The sequence below is a fragment of the Schistocerca americana genome, chromosome 1 (genome assembly GCF_021461395.2).
Source record: "Schistocerca americana isolate TAMUIC-IGC-003095 chromosome 1, iqSchAmer2.1, whole genome shotgun sequence".
Lineage (NCBI taxonomy): Eukaryota > Metazoa > Arthropoda > Insecta > Orthoptera > Acrididae > Schistocerca > Schistocerca americana.
Window position 1 is genome coordinate 591,766,794 of NC_060119.1, and position 13,472 is coordinate 591,780,265.

The 13,472-nt window shown below is 44.5% G+C and overlaps 1 protein-coding gene across 1 annotated transcript in view; it reads right to left on the reverse strand.

The window, feature by feature from the left end:
- The window catches only part of LOC124606767 (high-affinity choline transporter 1), a 360,300-nt gene that overhangs the window by 246,022 nt on the left and 100,806 nt on the right, over positions 1-13,472 (reverse strand). The window lies entirely within an intron of this gene.

Below are 13,472 nucleotides of genomic sequence, written 5' to 3' on the forward strand. Positions count from 1 at the left end.
CAGAGTTCGCACGGAAAGGTTTGTGTTCGTTTTTACCACACACTGTTAGAAATTGGAACGGTTGAGAAATAGTCTTGAAGTGATTCGATGAACCCACTGCCAGGCTCTTTAAGCGCCTACCAACGATACGGGCCGCAGATTGTGAAATCAACTGGCGTAAGCGTCTGTGAAAAAGAGCAGATTGCTATGGCGTGGTCCTTGGGACCGAGCATCGAGAATGTCTTTACTGTGCTGTTCTCATGCCTCCGTCAAAAGTGGCTGAAGGATGCTGGGATCCCAGTGACCGACAGTAAGTTGGACGTCCACGCCTCGTTACAGAACACGGAGATCAGAGGTTCATCCTCTCTGTAAATCAGGACAAGCAGTGGTCAACGGCAGATCTGAAAACAGAGTACAATGCCGATGCAGAGGTAACTGTTTCGGAACACACCCTTTTGCACCCACCATTGAACATGAGACTCCGTAGCAGACATTCCCAAGCTATGACCATGTTGATCCACCGACATATAATATCCTTAATTGCGAATGCAATTCGCACGGGATCATCGAGTTTGCATCGCTTGTCGTTCGGTCGAATGAACAACGTTCCTTCTTACATCAGATCGACGATTGTGTCCAGATAAGCCGTAGTCCAGGAGGCTACTCGAAACATGCACCGCGCCACGCGCACAGGCCGGTGGCGTTTTTATTATGCTGTGGGGGCTATCCACCTTGGTCTCCATGCGACTTGTGGTAGTAATCGAAGGCTCTGTGACGTCTACTGACTATGTGATTTTTTCAGGGCACCTGGATTCCTTCAGGGTTGATGTCCTCTCCGACGGCGGTACTGAACTCATGTTGATTTCTGGGGCATCCAATTCTTCTGATCTGAACCCGATGGAACACGTCTGAGACGCTATCGGGTGCCAGTTCAGCGCCCATATTCCCCGATCCTTAATTTACGTCAATTGCATGACCTACTCGTAAACATTTTGTGATACATACCTCCGGAAACTTGCCTAGAACTTCTCGAATCCAAGACAACTCCAAAAATGGACCAATACGCTATTAAGCAAGTTGGCAAAATGTTTTAGCTCACGAGTGTATATTCAGTTCAGATGTGGTACAATGTCCCACTGCACATGTGGATTGTTATGCTTTTTCATACAAACAATATCACCAACCCATTTCCTATGTAAAACAGTGCGAAATTTTGTTGGAATTTGAAATGATCATCATGTGACAGTATCCTTGAGCGTGAACATCTCAAATGTAACGATTCCATTTGTTATCACTAACGTAGTATTTTCTGCAAATATCACACTTATCTCCAGCATGGCATTAACCCTATCTACCTACATAAATTCTCTGGTTCAAATGCCAGTAATAATTAAAATCTAAACTTCTAAAGACGTGATCTAGGAATATTACACACTGAAGAGCCAAAGAAACTGGTACATCTGCCTAGTGTCGTGTAGGGCTCTGGCGAGCGCGCAGAAGTGCCGAAACAGGCCGTGGCATGGACTCGATTAACGTCCGAAGTAGTGCTGGAGGGAATTGACACCAAGAATCCTGCAGGGCCCTGCGTAAACCCATAAGAGTACGAGGAGGTGGAGATCTCTTCTGAACAGCTTGTTTCAAGGCATCCCAGATATTCTCAATAATGTTCATGTTTGAGGAGTTTGGTGGCCAGCGAAAGTGTTTAAACTCAAAAGAGTGTTTCTGGAGCCACTCTGCAGCAATTATGGACGTGTGGGCTATCACATTGTCCTGATGGAAGCATTTGGACATGTAGGTGATCAGACAGGATGCTTACGTACGTGTCAATTGCCAGAGACGTATCTAGACATATCAGGGGTCCAGTATCATTCCAACTGCACACGCCCCACACTGTTACAGAGCCTCCACCAGCTGGAACAGTCCCATGCTGAAACTTGTTGATGGCCGAGAGTTGAAATTTGCAGCAATTTGCGGAAGGGTTGCACTTCTGTCACGTTGAAAGATTCTCTTCAGTCGTCGCTCGTCCGATTCTTGTGGGATCTTGCTCCGGCAGCAGCGATGTCGGAGAATTGATGTTTTACTGGATTCCTAATATTCACGGTACACTCGTGAAAATCCCCATTCATCGCTACTTTGGAGATGCTGTGTCTCATCGCTCGTGCGCCGACTATAACTCCACGTTCAGACCCACTTAAATCTTGATAAGCTGCCTTTGTAGCAGCAATAACGGATTTAACAACTGTGCCAGACACCCGCTGTCTTATATAGGCGTTGCCGACCGCAGCGCCGTATTCTGCCTGTTTACATATCTTTGTATTTGAGTACGCATGCCTATGCCAATTTTTTTGGGACTTCTGTATATATTCCTGAGGCACTGGGTCTGTTTGCTGTCCACGCATTAAGAAAAGCCTTCTCAAGCCGTAACACCTGCATTTGACTTCATGGAAGAAAGGTACCGTACCATACTGGGTCAGTAAAGGTTTTAAATGTGTCAGGAAGAGGTAGATGGGTATAATTTCCCAAGACTTCGAGGTCTTATTGTAGTCATTGTGAAGAAATACCTATCACATTGGACGTCAATTCTCAGATCCGTCTATCAGACGGTATTGGAAGCAGATGCACTAGGTTATTCTGTTTCTAGATTCAGCCACTTACAGGTAGACACGTTGCTCAGACGACGAGAAGTCATTGATCGAAAGGCGACTATTAAATCGAGTTGCATCGGCGAGTTTTTTGGTGGTAGTGAGGTTACAGGCAAGACTGACGGTCACCAGAGTAATCTCACACGTATTTTTATCGTACAAACTGCTTCCAAAATTGAAACCGAATCTAAGGACTCAGCTGAAGTGCTTCAAAGGGGCAAAGTTGTCAAAACTGGAGATATTCTTCACAACATAATTAGCCGCAACCGTTATTTATAAAAAAAAATTTCAGTCTGCTGATCGCTCCCCTTTATTTCCAAATTAACGGTTTCGGGCAATGGCGCCCATATTCAGATCATATGTTACAGTTACGAGGTGGCGAGTCATAAGGGCATTGTAAGATCACTGTACACGACTTCTTTTTTTAGAATGGTCTGTACTGATTCAGGTACCATGATCGCATTATCAGCCTATATTGCCATTTCCGAGTGATAGGTCATGAATTGAGACAATGCATCATTTACCTTAAGAGAACGCTGTCCTCTTGTCATTCATGTTTAAATATTCCATGCTTATTCGTAGTTTTCATGACAACGTAACACTTCACTGAAACGAGAACACGATATCAAACACTGTTTTCATCAATTGACTTAACTTTTTGTAAACACATTACTTACTATAATGATTGCTATCAAAATCATGCCACTGTGCATGTAATAGCCTTGCACCCATCAGGTGTGACAACGTATCCATAGCTGTCATGGCGCCTTCGATTACCACCACAGATATCCCACCTGAAAGTGCCCCATAGTATAATAATGCCCCCACTTGCCTGCGTTCCTGGCACCGTGCACGTTTCGAACAGTCGTTCACCTAAATGTTGACATATCCGGACGCGAGCATCGACTTCGTGTAACAAGAAATGCGATACATTAAATCGAGCGATATATTCCATTGATCGATGGTCCAAAACCGATGATTCCGTGGCCATTGCAGTCGGAATTGACGATGTTGTTGGGTCAACATTGGAACACCTGGGGGGGGGGGGGGGGGGGGGGGCGGGGTCATCTGCTGAGGAGTCCCGTGTCCAACACAGTGCATTCAAAGGTGTGCTTCAAAACACTTGTACTTACGCCAGCAATGTACTGTGTGTCTCATCTGTCACAGATCGCCATCAGTCCTGCGCTTTAACATGTTCATACAGGCGTCTGCCAACGGTGGCTCACGTTAGATCCTCGCATCGAGAAGTATGTACCGTCAGTGGTTCACGCCAGACTCTACTAATTAGACCACCAGCAGAACACTAACGTGTAATACAGTACCTTCCAGGCAGAAGTGACGAACAGCTGCGAATATAACGATAGAGATTTCTATGCAAATGAGATTACAGTATTTTGTGATCAATCTAGTGTAAAATTATTTTACGTGACCTCCCGCTTCTTTAAAAGACTGTTCTTAAGCCCTTTCAAAATAAAAGGTGAACATATTAAAACAGCAGCCTAGGGCCTTTCAGTATAATCGTCGCCGGTGCAAGGCGAGAAATAGGAAAAGCATCACCTCCAGACGAAGGGAAGCACGAATATGCGTGCCACCCCACAGCAATAACACAATTCTCAGCACCAGCGTGAATGTGCCAAAGAGCTGGAAAGGCTTCTCTGATCCCCCCACTTTAAACGAAGCACAGATGTCTACAACTTCAATAATAACAGCAATGCACTTATTCAAAATTTCACACAGTAATTTATATTTCTAGCGCATAAAGCTTAAGATACGTCTATACTGACGTCAAACCGGTAGTTGTGAATAAAGCATCTTCATTCAGCTATACGGCTTTGGGAAGCACCTCATCATTCTTGACTTTTTAATTGTTGTAATTTTTATGATAATTTGAACGGTTATTTGGGTGTTGAGTGTTGTTATTGTTATTCATATTCAAAGTTCTTTAGCATGATAATAGATAATTATCATAAAATGCATCATATATTCTTTTGTAACAATAATAATAGTTTGTTTGTACCAGTGAGCTTCACATTGCTTTAGCACAATGTCCAAAAATTGCAATTCAAAGAAATTCTTTAAAAAGCATAAATCTGAGAAGCACTTGTGTCATGAAATTAATTTAAGAACCATAATAGCAACAAACTCACACAATTTTGATAACGTCATAATTTAACGATATAAAACTGATGTCTGCTTCTTCAATTATCAGTATTTGACTAAGGATTCTGACTGTGAACACTGGACTGCAAACTATGACTGTTCAAATGTGTAAATGAGAGGAATGTCGTTTCTTTCTGTAGGTTTTACCTACTTTAGATAAGTCAGCCTTTCTGTGACTTATCTTAGGGAATAGCATTTCCCATTCTGCCTTTCTTTACTCAACTATCTGTGGTTTGCTGATTCAACCTGTGGAGTCATTAATCGTGTCGGATCTGTTGTTAAGAGCAGATACAGCCCATCTATGAACGTTTGCCTTTATCTGGCTGGAATGTTACCAGTCAAGTCGTAAGCACAGTCACATGAGCAAGACTCATGGAAGCAACTGCACATTACCTCGTGTTAAACGTAGCTTGTAAATTCTAAGTTCTAGAAATTTATAAATGCACTTGAAGTTTTGAGATTAATATATGTCAAAATACAAACACTTCTGTGGCACGTATTCCCGATAGAATGACCCTCCGAATGACCCGCCACTTATTTACTTCCCTTACTGCGAAACATGTGCGCCTACTCAGACAGCAACCAACAACACAGGCGGGTTATGTGGGCATCGACCTTGCAGGGGACAGCTCCTCAGACAACGGACAAGCGATGGCAGCACTTTGCCCGGCCATCCAGGTAGCAACCCAAGTGTCACCGGTGGTCCTGGAGCGATGGAGTTTTTCTCCTTGGAAATCTTGTGGCCGAAAGTAGTACCTAATATCCTGGCACCCAGCCAGTATTTAAACCAGCGGCTGGGCTACGCTCGAACAGGTCACTCAGAGTGAGTTTCCTGGGGCAGGCACCTATTATGAAAGCATTCCAGCTGTGATGACGATGCTGTCCACGTCGGCCTTCACCTCCAGGAACTGTCAGCGGTGGACCTACTCCATTCATGCTCTATACCAGAAAGACGTGGCCACTGACTGACACTGTGACCAGCAATTGGACTTTGCCCCAAATGTCCTTGTTTTTCATCAGCACTCAAACTTTTGTGCACCTCTTAAGTAATTTTGTTTTTGGACAGCGCCCCCAACGTTCCAGCAGTTCGACAAGGAGGTCGAGCCTTGTGCAAACTAGATCGCACACATAGAACAACGCTTCTTAGCCCACAGTATCACAAGTGATACCTGGCAGTATACCTTCTTTCTGGCATACACAGGCCCAGACATTTAGCGCCCACTGCAACAACTTAACCTTGGAATGGAACTCCGCACTCTGCCTTATGATACATTGAAGCCCAGTTTGTTACAAATTCTTTGATTCCTAGGTGCACCTGCCCATAAGTTTTCAGCTCCCATACATAAACTTAATAGACAGGTTTACCGTGAATGCATCACCTGCCTCCAAGGGCTTTTTCGCGATTGCTGTTCCCAGTCACGCAATCCTCAGTTACGCAATCATATGCGGCATCCTTGTCTGGAATATATTTCTAGTGTGCACCCCCTATGAAAGACTGTGCATGAATCTCCTCAAATTGAAAGACCCTTCCTTAGAAACAGGTCTCCCCATTATCAGACCATTTGTACAGTCCGGCCTACGCCCTGCCCTCAGCCCCAATCACGCCACCACCCACGTCGGATTCACGCAATGCAGCTAAAGACTTATCACCCAGAAACCACTCTCAACAGCTCCCTTCCTGCAGGCAACGTTTTATTAGTCAACAGAGACACCATTGCCACTACCGGCTCAGTAAGTTCACCATTTGTGTAAAATCTGAACACAGAGCTGAAGTGTGACAAGCAGCGCTCAAACTGAATGTGGTCTCTGAAGGTCATAGTACCGCTCAACAACGTGGCTATCGAGCTGCAGATAGGCATGCTTTTCTCTGTGACTGTTATAGACCGGAAATCTTATTATCGTATCTTTCGATACTCCACTGCACAGTTATAGCAATATCACCATTAAAGTACACGGCCAATTTACTGTTCACGTTCAGTACCATTACATGGCCTCACAGCCAGGATTTTGGTCATCGAAGCTACTGGAGCCATCAGTCTCCTTGGCCTGGATATGTTCAAGCCTCTTGGCTTAGAAATCCACGACTCTGCCACCTCCGTCAAGTCATTGGGCACGAACCCCTACCTAAAAGACCTCTTTTCCAAGTCCTCAGTGTTCATACAATCCTTCTGAGTTGTCAAAGATTTCGAGCCGCCTATGGCTCGTCTCCCATCAGTGACACCAATGTTCTTCAAATCCAGAATCATTCCCCTCGTGCTCACAGAAAAACATTTGGCTAGAGATACAGTGGTTACAGGGTGAGAGTATTATCACTCCCATTCCCAGCTGCCAACTGGCCAACCCAATCGTCATCGTAGCAAAACCAAATGGCACATTGCGCATCTGCAGGGACTTAAAGACGACCATTAATGTCCACTCTGTCATAGACGCTTATTCTAAGGTAGAGGACATTATGACCTACCTCACAGGTGGCAAAATGTTGGCCAAGATTGACTCCTGTGATGTGTACCTGCTGCATCCTGGTGCTCCTTAGTGATTAATCTATTTTTGGCCTGTTTCGGTATAATAGACTTCTGTTTGGCGTTGCCAGTGCCCTGAGCATTTTACAGCACTACCATGAGCAGCTCATTCACAATGTGCCAGGAGTGGCAGGCTATCTGTATGACATTCTTGTCACAGGGAAAAACACACAGGACTTAGCTAACAATCTGCATACAGTGTTTAAAGTTTTCCAATAGACCAACCTCAAATGCTATAAAGACAAGTGCTGTTTGTTTCTCAGCAGTTGAAATACATGGCTCACATTTTTAAGGTGTCAGCCATATGCCCTACACCACAGTGTACTGAGACAGTGCAAAAACTTCCGCCCTCACTAACACCAGCCAGCTGAATTCAACATAGGGGCAGTTCAGTTGTCACCGTAAATTTATTCCATATGAGGCAGCCATTACAGAACCATTGCACGACATGAAAACGTTCGCTTTCAGTGATCCCCAGCATTAGATAAAGTCTTCCAGGACTTAAAACAGATCCTTCTCTTCCCCACATGCTTCACACCGTACAACACTATTAGACTCCTAATATTAGCAACTAATGCATCAAACTATGGGTTGTGAGCGATCCTTTCACATGTGATTGATGGTATGGGGCCACTGATTGCATTTGTGTCTAAGACTCTCTCTGCTCCACAGTGCAACCGCAATCAGAGAAAAAAAGAATCCCGTATAGCAATCAAATTTGGCATAAAAATGTTTTATGACTATGTCTATGAGCGCTATTTCCCACTTTTCGTGGACGACAAGCCCTTAATCCCTCTCTTCAATGTGTCAGAAAGTATTCCAACCCAAGTAGCACGCTGCCTTCAGTGGTGGGCTCTGTTCGTTTCAAGATATAATAATAACATTCAGTTCTGTTCAGCAACTCAACATACTAATGCTGACCTTCTCTCGCTTCTGCCCCTAGGCTAGGACCTTGCCTGGAATATGATGTCATCTGGACGTCGCCACCAAGGTAGCCATTGTCAGTCCTCCATAGGACACCATGTTCATCGTGTTGCACACCCTCTAAGACTCGTGCTCCTCAAGCTACTCTGTCAAGTGGTTTGTGGTTGGCCACCAGACTGCAAGCAGTTGGGATACCCAGAGGTCCAGGACTGCTGGTACCACAGGAATGAGTCCTTCGGCCTCATCAATGTACTCCTGCTCCAGAGGGAAAATTGACCACCAAGGTCGTGATCCTGGTGGCCCTACACTTGTGGATCTTGCTTCTCTTGCACATCAGGCACTGGGGCGTTCTGCTCACTAAGTGTCTGTCCCTCCAACATGTCTACTGGCAGGGCACGGACATGGAGATCAACCAGATGGTTACCTCCTGCTCTACCTGCCAGAGCAAGTAGGCTACCCCTCCACATGTTTTCCTTGGCCAGACTGTTCTGATCTCTGGTCCCCATTGCACCTGGATTTTGTGAGTCCCTTCCTGGGGTACTCCTGGTTAACTGCCTTAGAAACTGTTAGTGGCTCTCCTATGTCTTATGCATGTCTACCACTCCTGCAGCACAGACCATTCAAACTCTGTCCTGAATTTTTCCAGCTGTAGGGCTCCCAGAAATAATGTTCTCAGATAATAGCCCTCAATTCCTTTCTGCAAATTTTTTTTATGTTTTGTGAATTAAATGGCATAGCACTGATACATACTGCACCCTTCTACCCTTTTTTTAATGGTCTATCCAAACGTTTCGTCTATACCTTTAAATTCAGCTGTCCAAAATCCACCGCCATCATCCTTTGGACGAAGCCCTTACACTATTTCTGGCTTCTTATCGTTTCACTCCCCAGGACAAGTGAATCACAGCAGAAAAACTCCATAGCCGATCACATCAGCTCTAATTATCTACCATCCATCCCATGAGCGCCGACCCTTTCTCTCAAAGTCCATATTTTACCGTTTCTCTCTCCAAGATCCGATTTGGATCCTTTTATTCACCAAAGGCCGCCAGCATTGGTTTCCTGCGGTCGTTTCGAATTTTATGGGCTGGGCCATGGCCAATATGACACATCAAGATGGTACAGACTGCTAGAAGCACATTAATCAGTTGCAGTCTTGCCATGGTCTGCTTCCTGGGTCAATTAGTATACCATCACCCGCCGTTCCAGTGGCAACGTCCTCCACAATACCCATCTCGGACACCAACAGCCCATCTTAGCTCCACTCCACAGCCAGCTCCGTGGAGGCGCCCTCAGTTGCTCTACACTACACCAGCACAAATGCTGATGAAGATGGAGACCTCAGTACGTCCCCCAACCACCTACCCTGGCCACCAGTTGGGACCCAGCCCCTTCTACAGATGTCGAGACATTCTACACCTATTCGGAGAGAGAGGGGAGGAGAGAGGAATGCTATGTTGAAACCTTCCGCCCAACGGGACAGCCCTTCAGCTGACAGACAAGGGATGGCTGTCCTTCGTCTGGTCACCTAGTGGCAGCACAAGTATCGCCAGAGGTCACTCCCATGGACCATTCCTCCTCTGTTGCAGCATAACTGAAAGTAGAACCTGCGGTATCGTGGTGGATTTTGGAACTTTCAGATTACTGTAATGTTTTCAGGCCTTCAGCCTTCAGATATAATGTTGTTCTTTCGATATTCAGGAAGTAACTTGTTTTCAGTTGTTCAAAACTAATTCGCATCAGATAAGACTGTTTATCGGCGTTACAGTAACTTCACACTCGTTTCATACCTGCGTGTTTTTCCTGTGCCATCTTCAGTGGGTACTTCATCGAGCTTTTAGCACCACCAGGTAGAGAACGAGAGAAAGTAAAAAATAGGGAGAGAGTTTTATGTTCATTCTGCACAAAATTTCTTTATAAATGATTTTTCTTAATATCAGCTACATGAAATGTAATATAGACCTGTTTGAAGAAAAGTGTCACGCAATTCTCCAGGATGCAGTATTGGTCAGTACTAGGAGAAGACTTCCTATAATTATATGTACAGAGACCAGTATCTATTGTGATACTGGTCGTTTTATTTGTGGCAAGTAACGTATAGTATTTGCTAGTACAAAAAGGAATCTCAGTAAACAGCACAGTAAATTATCACAGTGAACACTTGTGGACAAATTCAAATTCGCGAGTATTCGTGAGGATAAAAATTAGGATCACTTCAGCATCAGTGTACGGGCAAGAATTGTAGGTGGCAGACTCTTGAGGGCATACACTTTACGCAACAGATTAACATTTGCTGTATATCATCGATTTACGTGCGATGAATTACCAGTTCTATCGGAGAACGTTAACCTTTCAGAAAGCCAACGACTGTGGTTTATACTCAACGAGCAACCGGCCTATTTCCTATGCATCAGGTGACTGTATTTCACCGCAACGTTTCATGAGCAGTGGATTGGTCGAGAAATTCCGGTATCATGTCCTCCCTGTTCACCGGATCTCAATCCGTTGGATTCCTAGCTATGAGGACTTTTAAAGGCACTAGGGTATGCGTAACCTATAGACGATGTGCATACGTCATAGGAGCGTGTGACCAACACATGTGGCACCATCTGAATGGAGCCACGAGTGTTTAAAAGAATGCGTCATACAATATGAAGAAGAGTTGAAAGTTGTGTAAGGATGCGCGGCAGAAACAAGCAGCACTGTCTGTAGTGACTACCTCCACGTAACACTCAGATGGGAACGTGAGGACAGATTGAACCGTATCTCGACAGGTGTTGGTTTCCAGGCATACCGTAACAGCAGCTTTTCTTCGAATTTTGACCAATATTACCTGCGTAGAAATATGTCACACTATTTTTAACGTACAGCATAAGATAGTAATTAACATTCCAAAACAGAGATGAGAAACAGAAGAGGGGACGAGAAAATTACTATCGAGCCGTTTCTGAAGCAAAGCTAGTAATGTTGGCCGTATACGAAACATTACATTCTGAAGTTCGTAGATAGTACTATTCGTGTCAGCAGCATTCTTGTAGCGTAGGATGAACAATATTGCGCACTCAGTTACTGTAATGCCTTGCCTGCAGCTATGACAAATCATTTCAATCTTCTTCCGTCTAACCTTTTTGGTGACAGATTAGTTTCTACGGAAGACAGGTATTTGAGTGTTCTAAGCGACGCAATTATCATTCTTTTTCTGTCTGTAGCACATGGGTTTCAGCACGCTATTTCCAACTGTTAGTATTTAGACAAAATATCGTACAAAGGAACTGACGCTAATTTCGCGGATCAGTTCTTCAAGACAATGCTCTAATAAGACGTGAAGGAGTAACATTGGATTTAAATAGAAACGGGCGAATCCTATAGGAGAAAAAAAATGTATTTCGTTCTGTTATAATTGAAAGTTTACATGTGAAAATAACCTGACAACCTCATGAAAAGATTGTTTGCTGGGTCTGCAAAGAAAAATAAAGAATTCAGATGGCTCAGAACTTTAGGCTCACCTAGTAGGCAGAAGACCCTTTCACACATACGTGTGGCGGTTTGCCTACGAAGCGGGCGGCAACATGGGCGTTCGTATCAGATGGCTGTAAAGCATGTCAAAGACGGGACTAAAGATTGGAGCTTAACGTGTCATTGATTTTTAACTTTGGAGCCTTCAGGGATGGGAGCTCCGTTGAACAAGAAAGCCGGCCGGGGTGGCCGAGCGGTTCTAGCCGCTACAGTCTGGAACCTCGCGACCGCTACGGTCGCAGGTTCGAATCCTGCCTCGGGCATGGGTGTGTGTGATGTCCTTAGGTTGGTTAGGTTTAAGTTGTTCTAAGTTCTAGGGGACTGATGACCTCAGAAGTTAAGTTCCATAGTGCTCAGAGCCATTTGAACCATTTGAAGAAGGAAAGGGGAAGCAGACCATGTCGAACGAATAATATCGATATTTAATTAACTGATTTACGTGGAGTGAAGAAGAACCTCCTTCTGCTGGAGAATCACTACTCATTCTGTGATTCTCCAGCAGAAGGAGGTTCTTACTCATTGGTCTGAAGATGACCACAGTAGTGGTCGAAACCGGTCACCGTAGTAAATAAATTGTGATCAAGACTGTTTTTTGATAATAAAAATTACGATACTGACGTATACGTCGTAGTGGCTACCGCTGCTGCTCACAACGCAGTCATCGCTACGGCCCTTCTCACTACTAAACGAAGACGACGATGATTCAGTATGGTAGTGAGTGTTTCGTCTCATTCCTGGTTATCGATCGCATCAACACCAGCTGGAAACACAGACTCCTACCACTGCCTTCTGCCAATCACATAGTTATTTTATTCGTGGTACATGCTGCATTGGAAGCTCTGGTTAATATTGCCACTCTATACACACATCAACAATGGTCACTTAAGCTCAACAGACACAATCAAGACACAACTCCCTCACACCACGAGGAAAAAGACAGCTGTGCCTATTGGGAAATTCAACTTAGGATCTCCTTGGTAAGAGTACCATACCACATTTCCATTTTTTAGTCCACTATCAGTCCACTATCAAATACATGCAGAGAGATACTGCATAACGTCGTTCCGTCAGCGATGATGGAACCGCGAATATTGCACGATATTCCCTATTCTGAGGCCCAATTACCGATCATGTTCACTTCCCATTTTGTTCGTCAGTTGCATATCGATATTTGGCACCAGTAGCGCTCGTTTATGGATGAAAGTTCTCCTCGCTTTCACAAAGATGGTGGTGGTGTTGGTGGTTAGTGTTTAACGTCCCGTCGACAACGAGGTCATTAGAGACGGAGCGCAAGCTCGGGTTAGGGAAGGATTGGGAAGGAAATCGGCCGTGCCCTTTCAAAGGAACCATCCCGGCATTTGCCTGAAACGATTTAGGGAAATCACGGAAAACCTAAATCAGGATGGCTGGAGACGGGATTGAACCGTCGTCCTCCCGAATGCGAGTCCAGTGTGCTAACCACTGCGCCACCTCGCTCGGTTTTCAAAGAGACTTCCGATCTGTTCATTGTTTCGGGCATCTCATATTGCCAATTGACAGAATTCTTTCACTTCTTCTGCAACTCTATCATCCAAATTTTTATGTTAACCACATTATTGTATTCTTTTCAATTAATCAACATCACCTTCACCTCTTTTTTATCTGTCCGTAAATGATATTTTCTGCAGATAATAATTATGTAAAATGCACTATCGGATCAAAAGTATCCGCACGTCTATTACTGGACACTACT